Source organism: Cydia strobilella, chromosome 9 (assembly GCF_947568885.1).
Source record: "Cydia strobilella chromosome 9, ilCydStro3.1, whole genome shotgun sequence".
Taxonomy (NCBI): Eukaryota; Metazoa; Arthropoda; class Insecta; order Lepidoptera; family Tortricidae; genus Cydia; species Cydia strobilella.
The window spans coordinates 16,233,863-16,257,042 of NC_086049.1; the positions used below are offsets into that span (position 1 = coordinate 16,233,863).

The following is a 23,180-nucleotide window of genomic DNA, read 5'->3' on the forward strand; positions in this document are numbered from 1 at the left end:
TGGAGCTCCGCGGCCAGATGCTGGTCATCACATATCCTCTGGGCTCTCTGAAACAAAGATTTGCCTACTGTAACAAGTTGACTGGGATGGTGATGCGATTTGCCATTTAAGTACCTATCAGTATGAGTAGGTTTCCTATACACAGTGCGACCTAGGGTGTTATCAGGATTTCTTTTTATCAATACATCTAAGAAGGGGAGAGAACAGTCTTTTTCCAACTCCATAGTAAATTTTATTTTGCTATGGATGGAATTTAGGTGATCCAAGAAAGTTGAAACACTACTTTTTGGAAGTATAGTAAAAGTGTCATCTACGTATCTTTTAAATATCTTCGGTCGCACAGGAGCCAATGAGAGTGCCCTCTCCTCGAAGTCCTCCATAAAGATGTCAGCGACTACTGGAGACACCGGAGACCCCATGGCCACGCCGTCGACTTGAAGGTAGAATTCACCATTCCATAGCAAGTAGCCAGATGTAAGGCAATGTTCCAACAGCTTAGCATATTCCTCTGACATGTTCTGCTCACATAACCTCTTCTTGACAATTTCAATGCAGTCTTGAAGATATTCATAAATAAAAGTAAGAATAATTAAAATATAAGCTATTACCGTAAAATGGGGTGAGTAGGGTTATGAATGGGGAGAGAAGGTATGAAAGGGGGGTGAGATGGGATTTTAAGGCTACTGCTACAAAAATAATGTATTCCAATTTAAAATGGAGCTATATTAATACTCATAATAAAAAAAATCGATTCAACAATCTTCCAAAATCACCTTTGTATGAAAACCCATCTCATCCCAATTACGAGGGACTATGGGGTGAGGTGGTTTTTCCTGTTTATCGTCAAAGTTATGAAATGGAACTACCCAAAATAAAATAAAAACTAAAATACAAACGTCCGGAACACTTATAATACACCATTCAGTTTGCATATGTAAAAATAAAATGTTATCGAGGTTTGAATGTCAGTTTTCTTCCTACTCACCCCATTTTACGGTATTAAATAATGATCCTTACAAAGTACACTAAGAATGGTCAGGCATTACAAGCTGCATAATATAATTATTATGAATATCACTTCAAAGCAATTCATCCAATTACTCCTTCCTTCGAACTGTCCAAGTTTAACAATAGCGTAACGAATGGGAATAGACGTTACACAATACAAGTCACACAAAGGACTTTTGTGACTATCGGAAGTTCTTTGTGGTCTTAACTGCTTCAAAGTCAAAGCTTGATTAGAGGTTAGTATGGTCAGAAAGTGTTCGATAGACGTTTGCATTTACCTTTACAGTAGGGGAGACCGAGGTGAGTTGTGACAGAGAAGAGTTTTTTTTTTAATACCACGTCGGTGGCAATCAAGCATACGGCCCGCCTGATGGTAAGCAGTTACCGTAGACTATGGACGCCTGCAATACCGGAGATATTACACGCGCGTTGCCGACCCTAACACTCCTCTCCCTCGTTGAGCTCTGGCAACCTTACTTACCGGCAGAAACACAACACTATGAGTAGGGTCTAGTGTTATTTGGCTGCGGTTTTCTGTAAGGTGGAGGTACTTCCCCAGTTGGGCTCTGCTCTAGATCTGGAATGACATCCGCTGTCCTGTGCCCTACCACACAAAGCGAGATGTCATTCACAGTGCCCATACCTCTCTTTTGGACGTAGTTTAAGGACATATCCGGGTCTGGACGCAGTTTAAGGACATACCCGGGTCCGGGGAGAGTTGTGACATCGTCGATTTATTGTAATATATTAACTAATAACGAGCTCGCAATAGCGCGCGTTTGTTAGTTCAAGTTACTAGGTAACAAACACGCACTGTTGCGAGCTCACCTCTGTCACAACTCACCTCGGTCTCCACTACCGTAAAATGTACCTACTTCGCTCCAATATTTGCTCCATATTAAGAACCCCCCCCCCCATATAAAAAAACACACACACAAGCATACTTACATTTTATTCTATCCTAATATTCTCCTCTGTCAAGTTAAGAGTCAACACCTTACTTTATTTTACCTTGTCTTTTTTTCTCTTCTTTCACTGTATTCAAGTCTGACGACCAGTCTGGCCTAGTGGGTAGTGACCCTGCCTGTGAAGCTGATGGTCCTAGGTTCGAATCCCGGTGAGGGCATTTATTTGTGTGGTGAGCACAGATATTTGTTCCTGAGTCATGGATGTTTTCTATGTATTTAAGTATTTAAATATTATATATATATCGTTGTCTGAGTACCCTAACACAAGCCTCCTTGGGCTTACCGTGGGACTTAGTCAATCTGTGTAAGAATGTAATATAATATTTATAATATAATAAATTTAAGACGTAATAAATATAAGAGCCTCGGTAGAGAGTATCATTTCATTCCATTTGGAGTTGAAACTCTAGGTCCATGGGGTCCCAGCGCGCATAAGTTGTTTGCAGAAATCGCGAAGCGTCTGGTTGACGTAACTGGTGACCGAAGAGCTGGCGGCTTTCTCGCACAACGTATCAGCATTGCGATACAGCGGGGAAATGCCGCCAGCATCCTTGGTACAATGCCTCAAGGGCCTATTTTAGATTTAAGCTAGTTATTAATTTCGTTTATATGTCTGTATATATCTTGTATTTATAATATTAATAAAAAAAATAAAGTTTATTTTATTCATTTAAAGTCTAGCATTATTATTTAGACTTAGTATTTAGACTAATTGCAATAGCTAATGTACCTACCTTTTGTTAAGTTCTCTAATATTACTTTCTGTAATAATATTTCATTCAAACTTGTTAATCGTTTTTAGCATTATTGAACCTACTAGATATTTAATATTTTCTCTCCTTCACGGTACAGGCATAGCCAAGTGTGGAGGTCAGTAAAACCTGTATACAAGTGAATATTTATCGGAAATAATTCAATGTTTTTTTTTGTGTATTTTTAACTTCATGAATAAAGAATATTTACTAACTTGCTTTAAATTGTACAAAGTATTACGTTATACTAAAATATAATATAACAAAATCCATTATAAAATATCTCTATATACTAAATACTTAAAAATTATATAATATAGGCATTATATCAATGACAGTTTAGACGAAATCACAATATAACAAAAGAAACGTATAATAGAAATTACATTATAACATATAATTATATAACAAATGGCATTATAACAAATGTATGATAAATTTTTTTATAATTATATCAAGCATTACTCACCCCATATAAGTATACAATAACATAGAAATGTAACATTTTAATATAATTAGACGTTAAATCATTTATACAAAATTGGAACATTAGGGGAACAAAGTAGAACGATTTTACAGTACAATAGAAATACTATAGAATAAAATATATTGATTTTTATGATTAGTACCTATTTGTTGTTTAAATTTTTATAATTATATCAAGCATTAATCACCCCATATAAGTATACAATAACATAGAAATGTAACATTTTAATATAATTAGACGTTAAATCATTTATACAAAATTGGAACATTAGGGGAACAAAGTAGAACGATTTTACAGTACAATAGAAATACTACAGAATAAAATATATTGATTTTTATGATTAGTACCTATTTGTTGTTTAATAGCAGAAGTTTAAAACTATTATGACTATCCCGTAACTAATATAATTTGTCTTTAATTAAGAAGTTGATATAAATGTTTATGATAGTCTGAAACAAACTTTTATATTTATTTTGAGACTGTGTACAGTCGCCATCAGATATATCGGAGCGGCCAAGGTGCTCACAAATATCTGAACACGCCTCTATTGTCAGGGCGTTAGAGTGCGTGTTCAGATATTGTGACCACCTCGGCCGCTCTGATATATCTGATGGCGACTGTACAAATTTCCCCATATTTATTTTACTAGTAGAAAATTAAAAAAATACAAGTAATTCAAATAATAGTGAGTCATGTTTTATAAAATTGAAAATAAGTAATATTTTGAATTTTTATACCAACAGGTATAAGGTATAAGCGATTTAAATCAAGATAAACAAAAACATGAAAATTATACGAATGCTGAGTAACATTTAAATTTTTTTGAAAAGCTCATAATGACCAACAGATATGAGTGATTTTATTAACCGACTTCATGATTTCAAAAGGAGGAGGTTATCAATTCGGTTGTATGTTTTTTTTTTTTTTTTTTTTTTTTTTTTTTTTTTTTTTTTTTTTTTTTAATGTTTGTTACTCCATAACTCCGTCATTTCTGGACCGATTTTGAAAATTCTTTTTTTGATTGTAAGTATATACATACAGATTGGTCCCGTTTTTGTCAAAACGCAGTTCTGATGATGGGATCCATGAGGAATCGAGGGAACTCCTCAAATGTTAAAGGCTTACATATAGTGATTTTAGTATTTTCATCAACAAATCAAGCACTTACATTTAAAAAAGTGACATTTGATGAAGTGGAACTGCTGATGATGATCAGAACGGAACTCTTCAATGACGCATAGTTCACGTTTGGCGATTTGTCCTCTTCGTTATGTTTGTTAAGCAAGTTAGGTTTTCAAGAAACATTTTTGTCAAGCTCGAGTTCTGATGATGGGATCCATGAGGAATCGAGGGAACTCCTCAAATGTGAAAGGCATACATATAGTGATTTTTGTATTTTTATCAACAAATCCAGCATTTCCATTTTAAAAAGTGACATTTGATGAAGTGGAACTGCTGATGATGATCAGAATGGAACTCTTTAATGAAGCATAGTTTACGTTTGGCGATTTGTCCTCTTCTTTATGTTTGTTAAGCAACTTAAGTTTTTAAGGCATATTTTGTCAAGCTCAAGTTCTGATGATGAGACCCATGAGGAACCGAGGGAACTCCTCAAATGTGAAATGCATACATATTGTGATTTTTGTATTTTCATCAAGAAATCCAGCATTTACATTTAAAAAAGTGACATTTGATTAAGTGGAACTGCTGATGATGATCAGAATGGAACTCTTCAATGACACATAGTTCACGTTTGGCGATTTGTTCTCTTCCTTATGGACCCAGACCCAAACTTGGACCCGGACTCGGACCCGGACCCTGGTCTGGACATGGACCCCAACTCGGATCCGGACCCGGACCGAACTCTGACCCAAACTTGGACCCGGACAGCCGGACACGGACCCGGACTCGTATCCGGACCCAGACCCAGACCCGGAAATGCTACTAGAAAAGTGGGTTAGGTTAGGTTAGAACTGTGACCCTTACAGAAACGAAATGCTATCAGAAAAGTAGGTTAGGTTAGGTTAGAACTGCGACCCTTACAAAAACGAAATGCTACTAGAAAAGTGGGTGGTTTTACCTCCTTTTCTACATTATTAGGCAATATTATAATAATTAGGCAATTAGGCAAAATTAGTCAAAAGATGGATTAGGATAATTACGCAAAATATGCAGTGCTGTCTATTTCATTTCATTGTCTGGAATCTAAGAGTGCACCATCAACAATAAGTAAACTTTCAGCGGCATCCCCCATTGAAGTCGGTTTTTTTTTCTTAAAAATTATATTATTGATATATTTGAGCAATCGCATTTAAAATAAGTAAAGAAATTGACATAATATAAGTATGTAAACAGGCTGTTGATAATGGTTTTTGCATTGTAATTGGTTTGACTTTTTAATACCCCCGGGGGGCTACTCCCTCAACCCTTAACGCTTTGGTTTTTATGTCCCGCTTTATATTTCCACACACCTCTTTATCGTTACGTCTTTACGGCTTTTGTTTAGCTTAATTTTTTTTTGGTTATTTAGGTCAAAATTCTCATTTGGCAGTCATATCTACTAAATTGATTGATTGATTGATTTTTTCGGTGAAGGAAAACATCGTGAGGGAACCGGACTAATCCCAACAAGGCCTAGTTTCCCCTCTGGGTTGGACGGTCAGATGGCAGTCGCTTTCGTAAAAACTAGTGCCTACGCCAATTCTTGGGATTAGTTGCCAAGCGGACCCCAGGCTCCCATGGAGCCGTGGCAAAAATGCCGGGACAACGCGAGGAAGATGATGATCTACTAAATTGACCTACTTTTATATTATACACATAGATTTAAGATTAGATCCTAAGTATGCATGTAATATTGCTATGCCCCCACGGGGTCCATGTGGAACTACCAAGAATTTGTAATAGTTTTTTTCCTGGTACAGATTGCAAATTGTATCAGTATGTAGCCGGTAAAAACAAATTTTAAAAGATAAGATCAGTGTGGAGAAGACCCGCCGGCATATACAATGTATTGCTGGAGGCCGAGCACATGATTGACGCGACAGTATCTCGCCGCGAGGTAGACTACCCGTCTTTTACTAACTGTATGAATAAAAGGGGGACGGGTAGTCTATGTCGCGTCGAGATACTCTCGCGCCAATCATGTGCTAGCCCGGCAGAGAGTACTTAAATACCATAGGATAATGTACTTAGACTAGACGCACTAGCTAAACTAATTAACATAGAAAATGACCGACAACAGCTGATCGGTCTATAATATTGTCATAAACTTAAAATCTCGATTATTAAGAACAAAATGTTAAAAACTGTAATAGATGTCATATATTAAAGAAAAAAAAACCCCTTAGAGCTGGACGACGCCTCAAAGACGCCTAGTCTTACTAAGATGGCATATAGTCGAGCAATTCGGACGGGCACCGCCGTGGTGGGGTGGCCTAGGGGTTCATGGCGTTAGCCGCGATAGCTAAAGACGCCGGTTCGAATCCGGCCTTCACCACTGGAGGGCTTCGTCTTTTCTTTAATATATGACATCTATTACAGTTTTTAATTTATATATAGTAGTGTAACTACTTAAAAAACACAAATCAAAATATTTAATATAAATAACTTGATTTGTTCCCAAACTTGTTACCAAAATGTTAATTAAAATAAAATACATGTAAGTAAATATAATGTAAACATTCAGTAAAAAAAAAACAGTGCATTATTTTTTAAATATTCCCACACGTAATCAAGTTTTATTAGAGTAGTTTTAGAGTAGAAAGGTCAGGTACAGCAAGAACCCTCGTATTTGTATAGATATCAGTCGGGATGAGCTGAAAGCCCGACCACCAGCGGCTATTAGATATACTTACAAGTTACAACAATGGTGTCCTTAAATTTTTATTCGTATTATTGAGGTATTGTGATTGATAAAAAAAAACAATAACACCATTAAAATATTTTTCAAATACGTAAAAATAACAGTAGTAGCACGTAATAGTACGGCTACTATGAGTTGACACTTGACGTTTTACGCTAGCGACTGCGTGAACTCGATCATAGTCCATCTCGATCGCACTGATGTATTGGTGCGATCGAAAGGTAATGCGATCGAGTAGTAATGCCATAGGGCGGACACGCCATACATCAAAAATCACTTGCGTTTCTGTGTGAACGGCACGTCTGTACACGCGGCATGCGTCATAGTGTAAGTTGCTAAAAATAGTACTGAGCGGCTGGCAAACGGCCGTCAATCTGCTGTCACGAGGCGAGGTAATTCGAGTCGGGGCGGGGCGGTGCGTGGCCGTTCTGTATGATAATACTATTACTTATTCTGTGGTAATGCCAACTCATGGGAACCGTGCAGGTAGAAAAGTTCCAAATTCAAAGTTGAACTCAATTACGAACATCACCAAAGCAACAAAATTACAGCGACTGTTAAATTCATTCGTAATTATATAAAATGTAAACCTATACATACGGTACGTATAATTGCGTCTTCTCAATTATGCAGAACCGGCTCAGGAATGTTATTACACCAATTTACATAAGAGCATTACGACGTATGTCAAATATTAGGAGTGATGTTCAAGGGGCTTATAAGTGCATCACCGCCGTCAAACCAATCGGGTTAGCTCTGCCTTTTAACGAAATTATTGTTTGCTTAAACTATAAAGTAATCATATTATTTATGACTTAAACATATTAACGTGTCATTTTAGAATCTGTGAATTATTATAGCGTGACGCCCATTTGCGTCTGGCATAGCTAAACTGTAAAATTAGCTTTCGTCTGCGGTATGTCCAGACCTTCAAATTTTCAAGAAAAGAGGGTACTTCCGTACCCTTCGTCTTAAGTAAGCGAACAAACGACGACGCGCGATGCGGCGCGGGGTGAATCAATCCTTTGATACCTATAGAAGTGTCCTACGTGGGCGATCTCGTTGCGAACGCGAACGCCGTGGGCCCGCCGCGCCGCGCCGCGCTGCTTCGCTTCGCGTTCGTGAGTTATTGGCTTACGTAAGACGCAGCGTAACGAGCCATCCGGCATTCGTCTTCTCGTTTACCTCATTCAGTGTTAAAGTTTTGCTCCTCAAATTTATTATTAGCTTCTTGTGGCGACACATTTGCCATTTGACTGTTAGAAGATAGGTAGTAGTAGTACTTAATCACTGTATTGTACACAACACAGGTTTTAAAAAATAAATTACAGTAATGGAAGTACAAAGGCGAACTTATCCCTATAAGGGATCTCTTCCAGCTAATCTGACTGACTGTTAGAAGATCTCAAAAAAAAGGAAACTAGAGTTCTACGTAACTTCATAACTGCTCCCGCGTAACGCGGTAGGCAACGTCCTTGGAGATTTATTTTTTATTTTTACAAAATAATTACAGTCTAACTATAGTCTCAAAAATACTTCCAAAATGGTAAAAATAATTATGATTGTAAGATTTAAAAAAAAAAATTACGTAACTTTTACAGAGCCAAAACGAGTTTTGTATGAAAAACTTAAATTCGTTGTATTTTTTTAACTATGGTATCTGAAGCTACATAAACTAATTACAGACATAGATATACCTTATCCTATTGTAAGTACAAAGTTTCAGAGCAATCTAGCTACTCGTTTTAAAATGAGAGCGGAACTACGTTTGTATGGAGAACCGAGCTGGCCGGGGACCCTTAAGCGCGTATCCTAAACAGCTTCGTGGATTTTGGTGTAGCGTACTCTTATCGGATGCGTGCTCTTAGACCAGTTTACCCTATCTGTGTTTTACGTATATTCATATATGTATATTTTCGATTAAAGGTCTAGTTACATTAGTCTAGTCATCGCGGTAAAACGTATTACGAATTACTTCAAAGGTAAATGTTCGTATAAGGGGGAAGGAAGTTGAGGTTACAAAAAACAAGACCGTTGTAACCGGGGGTAGGGAGAAAAAGAGGGGGGAGAAGGGTGCATATTCGTGCCATACTTGATTGCTGGAGTGCTTTAACGATGTGTACGACAGCAATTTTGAAGACTTTAAGCATCTTTGAGATCAAAGTAGCGACATCTGTCGCTACTTTGTTCGTTTATAATGTACCTTTATTATTTTACTCCAATTTATGATATTGTGAAGTTTGCTTAAACTATACATTTATATTTATAGCAATATAACTTTCGGCCTTTTCGGAGATGTAAACATAACAAAATTAAGGGGCCGGAAGGTTTTAGAATGGCGTCCGCGTACAGGAAGACGAGCTGCCGATAGGCCTCCAACAAGATGGAGCGACGACCTGGTTAAGGTCGTGGGAATTCGGTGGATGCGAGCGGCACAGGATCGGTCGGAGTGGCGAGCCTTGGGGGAGGCCTATATTCAGCGGTGGACGTCTATCGGCTGACATGATGATTATGAAACATAACAAAGATATTTAAGTTTTTTTGTAAGATTCAACTGTATAATATTAAGTGTCGGCTCGGTAATCGATTGTTCATAGAGATATATTGTTAATATGTATATTGTTTTATATATTATGTTACACTTCGTGCTGAGCAAGATCATGGCCCCGACGGAAGACCAGCGCTAGCCCAGCCAGGCTAGCACCTTGATGACTTGGGACTATTTTGTGGCTAATATGTTGTGTTACCTGTTGTTTTCTTCTTTTATTTTGCCACCAATAAGCGCTCTGTTCTCTAGATAGAGTCGAAAATCCGTTGGACTTTCAAGATGGTTTAACGACTGTTTACTACCGTGTTTTGCGTTAAACCTAACAATTGCTTCGTATTTCTTAAGACGAAAGTGAAGGACCCGCGCGAAATCGCCTTTTCATACAGACTTTGTCCTCATTTTCCTCTCTGGATATTAATATTATTATAAATATTTTAACACATGATTTTTTCGAATTGTGTCTGTCTGTCAGTCTGTCTAATTTTCTGTTACCTCTTCAGCCTACTATAACACTTACGTAAAATAATATTTCGAATTTCCACGAACCATTCAATTTTATTACAGTTATAAACGTTCGCAACTACGATTTCCTAATAAAACCCGGCAAACTTAATTTTAGTCCAATTCCATTGGAGTTCCAGGAACTCAGATGGAATTTCGGTAATTCCAAAGCCCGTGTACTGAGACTATTTCCAGACACATTAGTGTAATTGTGTGCTGAGCAAATACGTTAAGCCGGCATTGTTATAGCAGAGACATGCATACAGCGAGCTGGGTAGGCGGTAGATTCGATGGGTGTTTTTAGTTATAAAGATTACTGTTTCCATTGTCATATTAGTGCATTATTTTGTTCTAATTATTCAAATCTAATGGCTTTCATAAGCATCTGTCAAATCAAAAACAAGCTGATGAATGATGATGTTCGACCAAGATGTTAGACCAAGAAAAGTCTGCAGAGATTTTGATAGCACACGCAGTTCAATTCAATTCAATTCAATACATTTATTTCATTACCAAGACACATTTTATTAGTAACACTTACAAAACTAAGGGGTTAGTAGGTAGACTTAAATTTAAAACAAAATAACACTAACGGGAGAATGCAATCCCTCGCAGTGCCAGTGTTATTTACATGTCATAATTTCATATCTGTCTGTCATTATGATATGGTGTGTTTGTTAGAAAAGACAAAATTTAACAGAAGTTTGCTAAGTTTTAAGAATAAGGGGGTAATAATTTAACTAATTCAATAAATTAACACTGTACGTCGAACTCTCGAGCCTGCACGTACCTACTCGTATTGATAGGCCGACTAAGATAAAAATAATGATAGTTTAAGGATGACTGACGCTAGACTGAGCCGGGGCCGGACCGGAGTTTCCAACGCTTCGTTTTCTATGGAAAGCTCCACGTGATCACCGATTAGCCGTCATAGAAAATGACGTGTCGGACGCCTCGGCCCGGGCCCGGCCCGGTCTAGCGTGAGTCATCCTGAATTCACAAGAACTTTGGAAATGTTTTTATTGTATATATTGTTTGCGGAAGAAGTACCCTCAGTCGAATTTTCTGTATATATATGCACTTTTTGTAACCAATCTTACAAAATGTGTGAATTAAAAGTCATAACGGATTCAAAAGTGATATGTTTCTCAATGTCAAATGTAAAAATGCTTAATCTTTTGAATAAGGTAAACCAAAGTTCCTCACATTCAGTGAAAGGAAATAATACGTTTTATACGAAACGCCAATAATATCTGTGACAGTCCCATAAAGTCAAAATGGCTGCGATTAGCGTTTAATGGCGTCACGCAGCAAACATTCCGCCGAATTTATGACACCATGGCTAAGGTTGCTTTACAAATTCGGCAATTCGGGCCATATGAAGACGAATGGCTGAAATTAGGTTCGATTAATGGTAGTGCTGGTAATTATCACAAACATAATTATAATGTAATTTCATATTATGAGAATAAATATCTAAATCTAAATCTATGTAGTTGTGTATGTGTTTCATTTTATTATGGGATAAGTGGCTCCTCTGGTGTTGCTTATGTCCATGGGCGGCGATGAATGCTTCCCATCAGGCGGCCCGTCTGCTCGTTTGCTTAGAAATTAGAAAAGGAGTTCCTCTTGTAATATTAGTTGTAGTTTATTATGCAACACGGCCCAGATTGCACTAGTTGTGGTCACGGAAGACTGACGTCCCAGCAAAATGTCAATGGAGATATTGGTAAACAACACTTAACTACCCGACATTAGTTTATATAATGTGCGTGTCATGCCGTGGGCAATTGAAGGCATGTTTACAAAAACAACATAACTATAATTTTTTGCGGATTTGAGTTTTTGGTATCATAGCATTCGTCTAAGCAGGATCTACACGTAGAGCAAAAGATCCAAAAATGACCCCAATTGCCCAAAATCAGTAAATCCACTAGTTAAGTAAGATAAATCTGTATCTCTCTGATAGAACACAAAACATAATTTCTATAGAAACTTGTTTTATTTTCTTACAAAAAGAACATAACTAACAAATTTTACAAAAACAGCATAAGTGACGAACTTATTTTTCAATTTTTTTCCAAAAATACTGGTCTTTGAAATGTGTAATCGTATATTTCGGAACTATTGGCCACTTACTAAAATCACCTACACAATGTTTATGTCCAATAACTAATATATAAGAAGACATTTAGTTTTTTTCGTTTCCTGTAAATTCATGTCTAGTGTAGTCATGTTGTTTTTGTAAACATGCCTTCAATTAACATTAAACGAAAACGGGTAGATCAATTTATTTTTCTACCCCGAACAATTATATGAACAAATTTCGGGTAGTTTAGTGTTGTTTACCAATATCTTAATTGACATTTTGCTAGGACGTGTCTTCCGTGACCACACATAGTGCAACCTGGCTGAAAGATTGGAAAAAAGGTAAAATAATGAAATTTAATCGCGTTAGACCCGGTAGTAACATTAATTATGTGTATAAAACGCGAGAGTTTAAAGTTGATAGCAGTTTGAATAATATTATCACAAACAAAATTAACGATTGAATAAATTTAATATTAAGTGCTATAATACCATCCGAGTTCTACCTACTATAGTCCGTTTTTTTAGCATTAGAAAAAAGGTAAACAATCTTTACGTGTCTTTTTATTGAAAAATATTGTAAAACATTTTTAAAAATTAGTTTTTATTACTTTTGAAAGCAAAAGAATGTAAAATATATGGTTTATAATTGTAACATATTTGCTGTAACTTATTTTTTAAAAGTGATAAAAAAAAACACGTCAAAATCGCTTAACTTCTTTCTAATGCTAAAAAAACTAACTGTAATTAGAAGTTTCTACACAGCGTTCACGCGTCTAAGACAAAGGCTGCAACATTGCAACGTTTCTGTATAACCATGAGCACAAGTACCCAAGCGGGCGCCTTTCAAAATGATCCAAAAACGACTTAATCCTTACGAGAATAAGAGCGTGTGTCATTTTGACCAGAGCATAGCTACTGTTGCTGGCTGTACAGTAATTAATCACAGCGAGCAATTATTGCTCTAAGCTAGAACGGTAAATCAGCTATAGTTATAAATGGGTGGCACGAGGGAGAGCCGAACGAAGCTTCTCTGCTCGATATTTGAGAAATGTTGGCTATTTATTTTCGTAGGGTTAGGCCTTTCAAATTTATAGACCGGTGATGTATAGAGACATCAATGAAATGTTTTTTAATCTAAAAAAAAAAAAAAATATATTTTCTATGAAAATATTTTAATTTGTGTTTTTTCAAGTAGACACACTTGTACTATATTCGACTCCGACTGCAACTCAATTCGGCTCGCCGTCCCGACTTATCTGACACTATTATTTAAACTATAAACTGAAATAAACACCCATGCCACCAAGACCGGATAGCCGAGCGGTTAAGGCACCTGTCCGGTAAACGGGGGACTCTGGTTCGATTCCAGCTCTGGACACTGGAGGCTTTGGTCATTTTTTCCTTCTTATATGACATTTATTTCAGAAATGTTTTTTTAAACCTTATTCCTCCCAACGACGCTCCGATTGCGGAATGAGCTCCCTTCCGAGGTTAGCATAAAGATAAAATATTTTATTACAACAAATTTATTAGGTGTCTGTGAAAATGTTATTATTGCGTTGCGTTGATGGTGATGATTATTGCGTAATTATAACGTCGATAATGTCGATATCGATTTAGTGATGACATCCACATCATCACATGACATCGAACATCTCTGAAAATCAAAAGGAATTTGATTTGAGTGTGTAAAAGTCGCAATGGCGGTCGTAACATATGGTTCCTGAACACATATTTTTAAAACGTCATCTCCACTGATTTCTCTTCTCCATGCCAAGGCAACACTGCTAATGTGTTTGGTTTAGCGGATATCTTACAATGCAGTTAGCTACTAGGAAACTTAGTGATTTATCCGTAAACTTCACTAATGTCTTTACTTTAATGTTGTTCTGCATTTCCTGTGTAAATAGCCACAAATGCGTTGACAAAAAATATTAGGAATAATGTATATGTCGGCGGCCGATCGTAACATCAGGCAGATCATTAAATTTCTAGGCGTGAATTGTGAAAATCATTGTACCTCGTGCCCTGAGTCGACGGTAGCGGGGCTCCTGTATCTGGACGGTTTGCCCTTCGGGCATCTGAACACATGCGGTGCCGAAAAACGGACTATCGGGTATTTTAGGATTTCGTTCCCAGGCTGGATGACCCGATAGTCGGGATCGTTGTACTACAGTTTTATATGACTAAATTTTTGCGACCTGGCGCGAATGTCTTGTTTGGCTGGGCGGTAATGAATGTGTTAAGCAACCTAATAAACTTATCCTACCTATCTATTTTAATGTTAAAGACACAGGAACTTTACGATCGGCTGCTTACATAATATGTATTACATACATGTCTTTTATAAAATGTCACTAAAAATTTAAACTATCATTTAACTAAAACAATGAATATTATCTTAAAATACTCTCATTTAGCTTTCATACACAAACGCAAACGTTTGTTAAAATTTACAACAATATGCCACAGTAATAAAAATAATCAACATATTTGGGTCACGCTGTATCAACAAATACCTATCGTATTCATATAGCTATATAAATTGTATACTGACGTTGATATTCATTATTATCATCAATCATCATTAATATTGTTGTCAGACGGGCTTTTACTCCAACAGATACGTAGGTAGCACAGGGGTAACATTCAAGACGACAGCTAATACATAAACTCATTTATTAGATAATAAGTGTTACAAAATTAATATAAAACTAAAACTAACTACAATACAAATATTTATTTAAGTGAAAACATAGTTTTACAACATTCAATACTTAAAAATAACTACAATTATAATAACTAAAACTAAAAATTAAAAATACTTATCAAATTTTGAGCCCTTGGTAGGGTGCCCATCACGCAGGGCAGGCGGCAGGCAGCGTTCCCGCGCTGGATTGCTATGGCCAATCTTTGCGCGACTCCGCCCGCGCGAGGGTCACCTGTGGCCTCCCTTAGGCGTTTGCTAAGCGCCTTGTGGAGTCCCCGTGCCCCCCTACCCCATGGACCTAGTGTCTCGATTTGCCATTTAAGTACCTATCAGTATGAGTAGGTTTCCTATACACAGTGCGACCTAGGGTGTTATCAGGATTTCTTTTTACCAATACATCTAAGAAGGGGAGAGAACAGTCTTTTTACAACTCCATAGTAAATTTTATTTTGCTATGGATGGAATTTAGGTGATCTAAGAAAGTTGAAACATAGTTTCATAGTTTTATTTCATGAGTAACTATCGCGGTAACCGAAGACAATATTAGTGCCAACAATATTAAAGTACTGCCAACTTCTACGTTCGATCACAACTTTTAACGAAATTAGGCTTTCTTGCCCTTCTTTCGAAACTTATGTGTGACATGTACGAAAGACACATTATTTTTTAGAAAAAATAATAGTTTTCTTGGCGTGTGATGTTAATATGTGATTGCGTGTGATGTGTGTTTTTAATATTATTGCTAATTGTGATAATATTTTGTAAATGTATATTTACCATATTTACAAGTTAAGAAATAGTGGAGTTAATATAAAGTTTAATTTACATTAAATACACACTCAAATATTTCTACATGGTTGAATTCTATATCATATTGAATATGCGTCTGCGGAATAACAACTTGATATTAATTCCCGTTTTTGAGAAATAACTTTTTTTTTTAATCTTATACCGTACTTAAACAGTAATTTCCACGTAAGAGATTTTTTGTAGAATGGGTTATGAAGCTTATACGACGATACGATACATCGTTTTTTTTTTTTTAGGTAGGTAGGTAGGTAGGTTTGGTTTTAATCGTTTTTGTTTTATACAATTAATGTAAATTTATGAATTTGTCTAATAAACTTTCAACTGGGTCAATCATTACTGTATTGATTTTATTATATAGATCTATATTATAAAATTTATAAAGACTATGCATATATATATATATATATGTATATTATATTGAGGATTCAATTAATGTTTAATAAACGCCATGTCAATGTCCAAAATTTCTTAGGTATAGTTGTTATGACGTCCGTGAAAACTTAAAAAATACTTCGTTGCATGATAATTAACTGCAACAGCCCAAAAATTGCGAGCACCCAAAGGCAAAAACATATTTCCTATCACAGATAAGTAATTTAAAAATTATATTATGCGTAAATTTTGTATGAAAAAGTCGGCACGCTTGGTTTTAATACAAATTGTGGTATTTGCGTCATCTAGCGTATAATTAAATCCGTGGTTCTGGCTATACCTGTACCTAACTGAAGTCTACGACATTTAGGTATAAACACTTGGAGCGAAAGTAGACATTTTCGGATAAATAAACGCCTCAACAGAAAAGTGTATGTTGCCGGAAAGTGGACGGGACGGGAAATTTGCTTGCCGGCGCGCGAATTAAACGGGAAATTGTATATTTATCTCACTGACCTAGAAGAAGTGTCATGTTTGTGTCTTGCTAGGGCTTTATCCGACTAACGAAAAAACGGGGACTTTTAAATGTTTTTCCTTAGATTTAGAACTAGCTAATAGTTTCGTAGGTAATAATATTTTACCCACGTTTAAGCTTATCGTACCTGGTCTTTAACACTTTATGGTCATAATGATTTGGAGTGGCATTTTAAATGTTGACTGCCAGTTTTATTTGATAAAAGTTATATAATCTTACAGATCAATCGTGACGCGAAAGTTCAGATAAGGAAACGCGTCGTAGGCGGGCGTGACCGGACTTATATTTTTTACGTATTCGGAAGAAAAATGGCATATATACAAGACTAATCTAATGATTGTACTACCTCTTGGCTGTTCACGCTAGAAGACAGATATTACATCTTTGTGGCCACTGACAACTTTTTTTATTAATTTAATTTTCTTTCGTCTTTTGGTTTTAGGTTAAGCTTAGGTACTCGTAAATGTGAAATAAAAAAACCGGCCAAGTGCGAGTCGGACTCGCGCACCGAGGGTTCCGTACTTTTTAGTATTTGTTGTTATAGCGGCAACAGAAATACATATCCGTTTAGAATCTTTAGAGGAAGGAAAATAGGCTGAGAACACGTGTAAAACTTGTCACTTGTTGATATTCATTTAAGATAAGATAAAGATAAAGAAATTGTAAGCAACGCAGTCGGCTGCATTACTGCAGCAGTATTCAGTTGCAACATCGATTTTGACATTCACGGTAGACAAAAATCTCGTGCTGCAATACTGCAGCAGTTACTCTGGTGCAATTTGATTCCGAACGGTACCTTTATACACAACAGCACCTTTTACTTAAAAACCTGATAATATTTTTTTATACTACGTCGGTGGCAAACAAGCATACAGCCTGATGTTAAGCAGTCTCCGTAGTCTATGTACGCCTGCAACTCCAGAGGAGTTACATGCGCGTTGCCGACCCTATAACACTCCGCACCCTCGTTGAGCTCTGGCAACCTTACTCACCGGCAGGAACACAACACTATGAGTAGGGTCTAGTGCTATTTGGCTGCGGTTTTCTGTAGGTGGAGGTACTTCCCCAGTTGGACTCTGCTCTAGATCTGAAATGACATCTGCTGTCCTGTGCCCTACCACACAAAGCGAGAAGAATTTCACAGTGCTCATACCTCTCTTAAAATCATCAGTATCGCCCTCTTTATCCACTTACGTACTATTTGTCGTGAAACTCCCGAAGTTTTCGGTTCATTTCTAATTGATACAATTAGACGTGAGATACCTTATCAATTAGCGTAACGAAGTGGCCTAATTCAGGACTTGGCGCGGCGCCAGCGGGAACTTGCCGAATTATAAGTCGACCTACTTCGTTGCCGTAGATATCTCTAACTAGATATTACATTACTAGTTTTTGCCCACAACTTCGTCGGCGTGAAATAATGATGATATTTTATAAAAAAATATCCTATGCCCTTTCTCAAACCTCAATCTATATCCATACCAAATCTCATCTAAATCTGTTCAGCGGTTTAAGCGTGAAGAGGTAACAGACAGAAAAATAAAGTTACTATCGCAATTATAATTTTAGTAGGGATAGTAGGGAAGAAGCCGTCGTCTTATTTCGGGTGGATAAAAAAAGCGGCCATAATAACTAATAAATTCAGCTAGGGTGTCGCCTTAATTTAATTAGTATCTCGAGAATGCAAACATGAATGCAAAACAGTCAATACTCACTAAATCCAATGTGCCTTTGATATATTTTTTCTGATGTCAAAACATACAGTAAATCAAGTTCAAAAGCATTATAACAAATCGTGTGATATAATATAGTTAAAATTCAGTTACGGGGATAAACGTGATTATGAAATGGTGTAATCTACAACTAATCCGCGTTATTTGCCGTACGCATAGGAAGCGAGAGTCCATATATTACTCCATCTATTGGTAGCTAGTGATCAAAGTTCTTTAGATGGCTTATCGATTTTTCTGGCGTAGATTACATTGCTAACTTCCACGACACACCCACGACAGCGCGAGGCGCCGGAAGACGGCCCGCCACCTGGTTGACGACGGTCCAGAAGGACCTAAAAGAGATAGGAATAGACAACACCGTAGCCCAAAACCGGGAACAGTGGAAAATGCAGACAAGGAGAGCCGACCCCAGATGATGGGATAAGGCTTAGGACAAGAAGAGGAGATTACATTGCTAGCTTCGGTGCATGGTTATTATACTATCATTTATTTTAGCACTAACACTGTTGACACTAACACAAAAATAGGTACCTATCTTCTTCAAACGAATTTTTGCTTTCATGGCAGTAAAACCCGTATTTTAATTGGGGTCCTTCTATGTCCTGCTTTCCTCTCTAAAATAGATTTTATGTGCACAAATGAAATTGCTTCGGCGTTATTAGTGGAGCATTAACAGTGCAGTACTACACAAGGAAGCGGGATAGAGTTAATTAGATTTCGCAGAACGGAGTCTGGTGCAATGCTTCGAACTAACAAATTCAGGTACATTTTAACTTAGATATATAATATTTAAAAAAAAATAGTGATATTTAGTAATATTTTTTTCATTTATTTACATACAAGATATATACAGTAACGTACGACGTAAACGAAATTAATAACAAGCAAAGCAATTATCTATTTAGTTATTAGTTAAGAACGTGCGACTTTCAATCCGGAGGACGCGGGTTCACCGGCTTGTACCAATAAATTTTTCGGAACTTCTGTACCTACGATACGTTATATAAATATCAAAATATTTACTAGTCACTTTTCGGTAAAGGAAAATATTGCGAGAAAACCGGACTAATCTCAATAAGACCTAGTTTCCTCACTTCGTTGGAAGGTCAGATGGCAGTCGCTTTTGTAAAACTAGTGCCTATCTTGTGCCAATTCTTGGCATTAGGTGCCAAGCGGACCCCAGGCTCCCATGAGTCGTGGTAAAAAGTCAAGACAAACGTGAGGAAGATGAGATGAGTGATAGTTAGATGATTAAATATGATTACCTATACTCGTAGTTAAAGAAAATTCGCGCAATACAATAGAATCAATATTCGCGCTATGTCGTGAGATACGTACCTATAAATATAACTTTTTGAATCATATGAGATTTGTTTAAACAGTAAGAAATTTAAAATCATTTAACCTGAAACTTTTTCAAAACTCTTTCTTAGCTTGTTATATAACTGCCTATGAGAAGAAATTGATGGCGGTATACAATATTCAATTTTAAGATTATTCGCCGGAAACATTAGTAAGAGGTACGTATAAAAACACCTAAAAATGAAATTATTTAATAGCCTCGGCTCTAAATCGAAATTTTTGTGCAAAATTCGGTTAAAATTTGGAAGATTTAGCTAAACTCCACCAGCAAAATACAATTTTCATTATAGTTTTGAATAATTCACGGTTAGTTTCACTAGACTTATATTGACCGGGATATAGACCGTGACAGTCACCCGTGAACATGATGCATGTAACTGCGTCGAAATATCGGGAGCTCAGAAATAATACAAAAGGTAATCACGGTCTATATCCCGGTCAATATAAGTCTAGTAATTTTCATTATTTTGTATGTTTCATACAACTAAGTAAGGAGAACATTAATAGTATAGAAATCCGGGTTTGAGTCGAGGTATAGACATTTTTTTCCTACGAAGCAATTTTCACAACTATAGCAATTTCTAATCAACACTTAACCAACAAAAACTACGAAAACTCGGAAACGCTTGAAACAACGACCAATTTTAATAAAAATAAATGAAAACGGCAGCGTTATACCCATCCTTTGCAGTCAGTAACAAATTGTCATAACTAATTCCGTGTTTGTATTGCGCTGGCGCGAATCCAAGTGACCCGACCCAGTTCAAATGGTAGAAAATTCGAAAGCAACAGGGATGAGGCTTTGGGAAACTGGAATAAAGGAAACTTTGATTGTATTGTGAAATAAAACTATGAAAACGGATTATATCGCGTATATTGAATTTATAATACATCCCGACGTTTCGAACTCTTTACAGCGTTCGTGGTCAACGGGTGACGGGCGTTTTCATAGTTTTATTTCGTGAGTAACTATCGCGGTAACCGAAGAAAATATTTTGATTGTATTGTTTTTGAATTCTTTTGTAACAGTAGGATTTTTGTTATGGTGCTAAAAATAAAGTTATTTTATCACTAATTGTGAAATATATACGGACAAAACAATATAGGTATGTGTCGCAACAATTTGGTTAAATTAGCCAACTATTTAATGAGACGAATTCAAAACGCTGGCATCCAATTTGATGCCTAATAGGCCGATAGTTAATTAAACTCGAGTCACTAAACGTTTAACAATATGGCGTATTGAAAGTTAGGCCTTTAAAAATGACTTATTCAAGTCAAGTGATTCAAATTTAACCTATTTTTTTTAAATAAACAAATATAATAAATAAATGTTAAATTAAATACATTAAATAGCTAAGACTTGGCTGGTTGTTTTTCAGTCATTTTTATTTATTTATATGTTGAAGACAGTGTTGGGCACGAGATGACAGACCGTATAATTGTTTGGGTTATACGGTACGGGACGGTATAATTTTTTCAAGCTGTATCAATTCAAATAGCTGCATCCAAATCAAAATAATTATGAAAGAATGACTTCTGACTGACGTGATGTAAAGAAAATTCTGTGTAAAGACTTTTTTTGGACAAGATAAAGAGGTATCCTATGCTAAATTCGTTCGCGTCTTTCCTGTAGACGTCGCAAAGTTAAGAGAATTAAAAGCTAATTTTTTCGCGGCCCCCTTAAAGGCGGGATACAGTTTTTCAGTTCTTGCGACTCAAATAGAAAAATTGTGATGTACTTATATGTACCCGTAGAACTTTTTTCTGAAATGAGGTTGACCCAATAGGGAATATTACGTGAAAATCTGCGTAGGAGGCGCCAGGGCACCACTACTACAATCTGAGGGTCTATCGTTAAACAAGAAAATTTCTTTATCTAACATCTCTGTCACTTGCATATTCGAACGATAAAGAGGCAGATAGCGAATTTTCGGATTCGCGTTTCCCGGTAGATCCTCTGTAAGCAAACCGCCTTGATGCATCAATGTCATATTTTATTATCTCTGAAAACCTGTCAAAAACCTGTTAAAGGTAAAGTATATAAAAGTTACTCCATGGTTTACTAAAAAGGCTAGTCCTGCAATCTGGTAGCAGAACATTGCAGTAATATATTATATAAAATTTAGAAGCTGGATCACCCCCGGTTTGATCCGATGTATAATGAAAAGAGATAGGCTACACCTGAGAGTTCGTAAACACCCTGAGGATCTAGACTTGTTACAGAAATATAAAAACTATAGGAATACATGCAACAACATCTTGAAGCAGCTCAAAACAATTCATGATAAACAAGACTTAAATAGGAACAAACACAATCCTAAAGCTATATGGAAATCCGTAAAAAATATTTGTTTTCTAAAAAAAGACACTAAACCCCCTAATGAATTATTACAGACACATAGCAACAATGAAGATTCCATCAATCATGTCAATAGCTTTTTCGCGGAAATAGGAGCAAATCTAGCCCAAAGGACACTGCTGCAGCTAAATACAACTGAAAAAGAGCTAGCATCAAAGTTATCAAAGGAAACTAGTTGTAGCAGTCGCCTCAAATCAATGATTCTACTTCCCACTGACATAAACGAGGTGTCACAATGCATTGACCAACTCAAATCTCAATGTGCCATTGGATGGGACGGCATATCGACGTATTTTATTAAGAGAACCAAAGAATTTATTCTGGGCCCGCTAACTCACATTCTTAATTTGAGTTTATTATCGGGAGCATTTCCGAGTGCTTTCAAGCAGGCAGTTATATCACCTATACATAAGAATGGGAACAGAGACGATGTAAATAACTATCGACCTATCTCGATTTTGCCGGCGCTCTCTAAGCTCTTGGAGAGACTCATGAACACTCGCCTGGTAAAATATCTAGAAAGTAACAATATCCTCTCCCCAAACCAGTATGGGTTCCGTAAGGGCAGGTCTACGGAGGACGCGGTGAACTCCATAACCAGTAAGATAACCCAATATCTTGATAACAAAAAGAAGTGTACCGCAGTCTTTCTTGACCTCGCTAAGGCCTTCGACACCGTCTCTGTTCCCATTCTACTTGCTAAAATGGAATGCCTTGGAATAAGAGGTCTGCCCCTTCGGCTCTTTGAAAACTATCTCGCTGGTCGTAAACAATGTGTGCGCATAGGCGATACCACCAGCCAGTCCTCTCCAATATGCTACGGTGTCCCGCAAGGGAGCATCCTGGGGCCAACCCTCTTCTTAATCTACATCAACAATTTATGCGACCTAAACATTCCAAATGCCCAAATTACAACCTTTGCTGATGACACTGCCATCTTATTTGTTGGGGACACCTGGTTGGAGGTAAAGTCAGCTGTAGAATCTGGCCTGAAATTAGTCGCGAACTGGCTTAGTAAAAACCTGCTCACATTAAACATATCTAAAACAAAATATATTAACTTCTCTATCACTAGTTCC

General features: G+C 36.8%; 1 protein-coding gene and 1 non-coding gene across 2 annotated transcripts in view; both read left to right on the forward strand.

Annotated features, from left to right (window-relative positions):
- LOC134744452 (uncharacterized) overlaps window positions 1–23,180 on the forward strand; it is a 132,306-nt gene that overhangs the window by 3,679 nt on the left and 105,447 nt on the right. The window lies entirely within an intron of this gene.
- Window positions 6,639–6,711, forward strand: Trnas-cga (transfer RNA serine (anticodon CGA)). Its single transcript has one exon. It is a non-coding gene; the product is annotated as a tRNA-Ser (tRNA).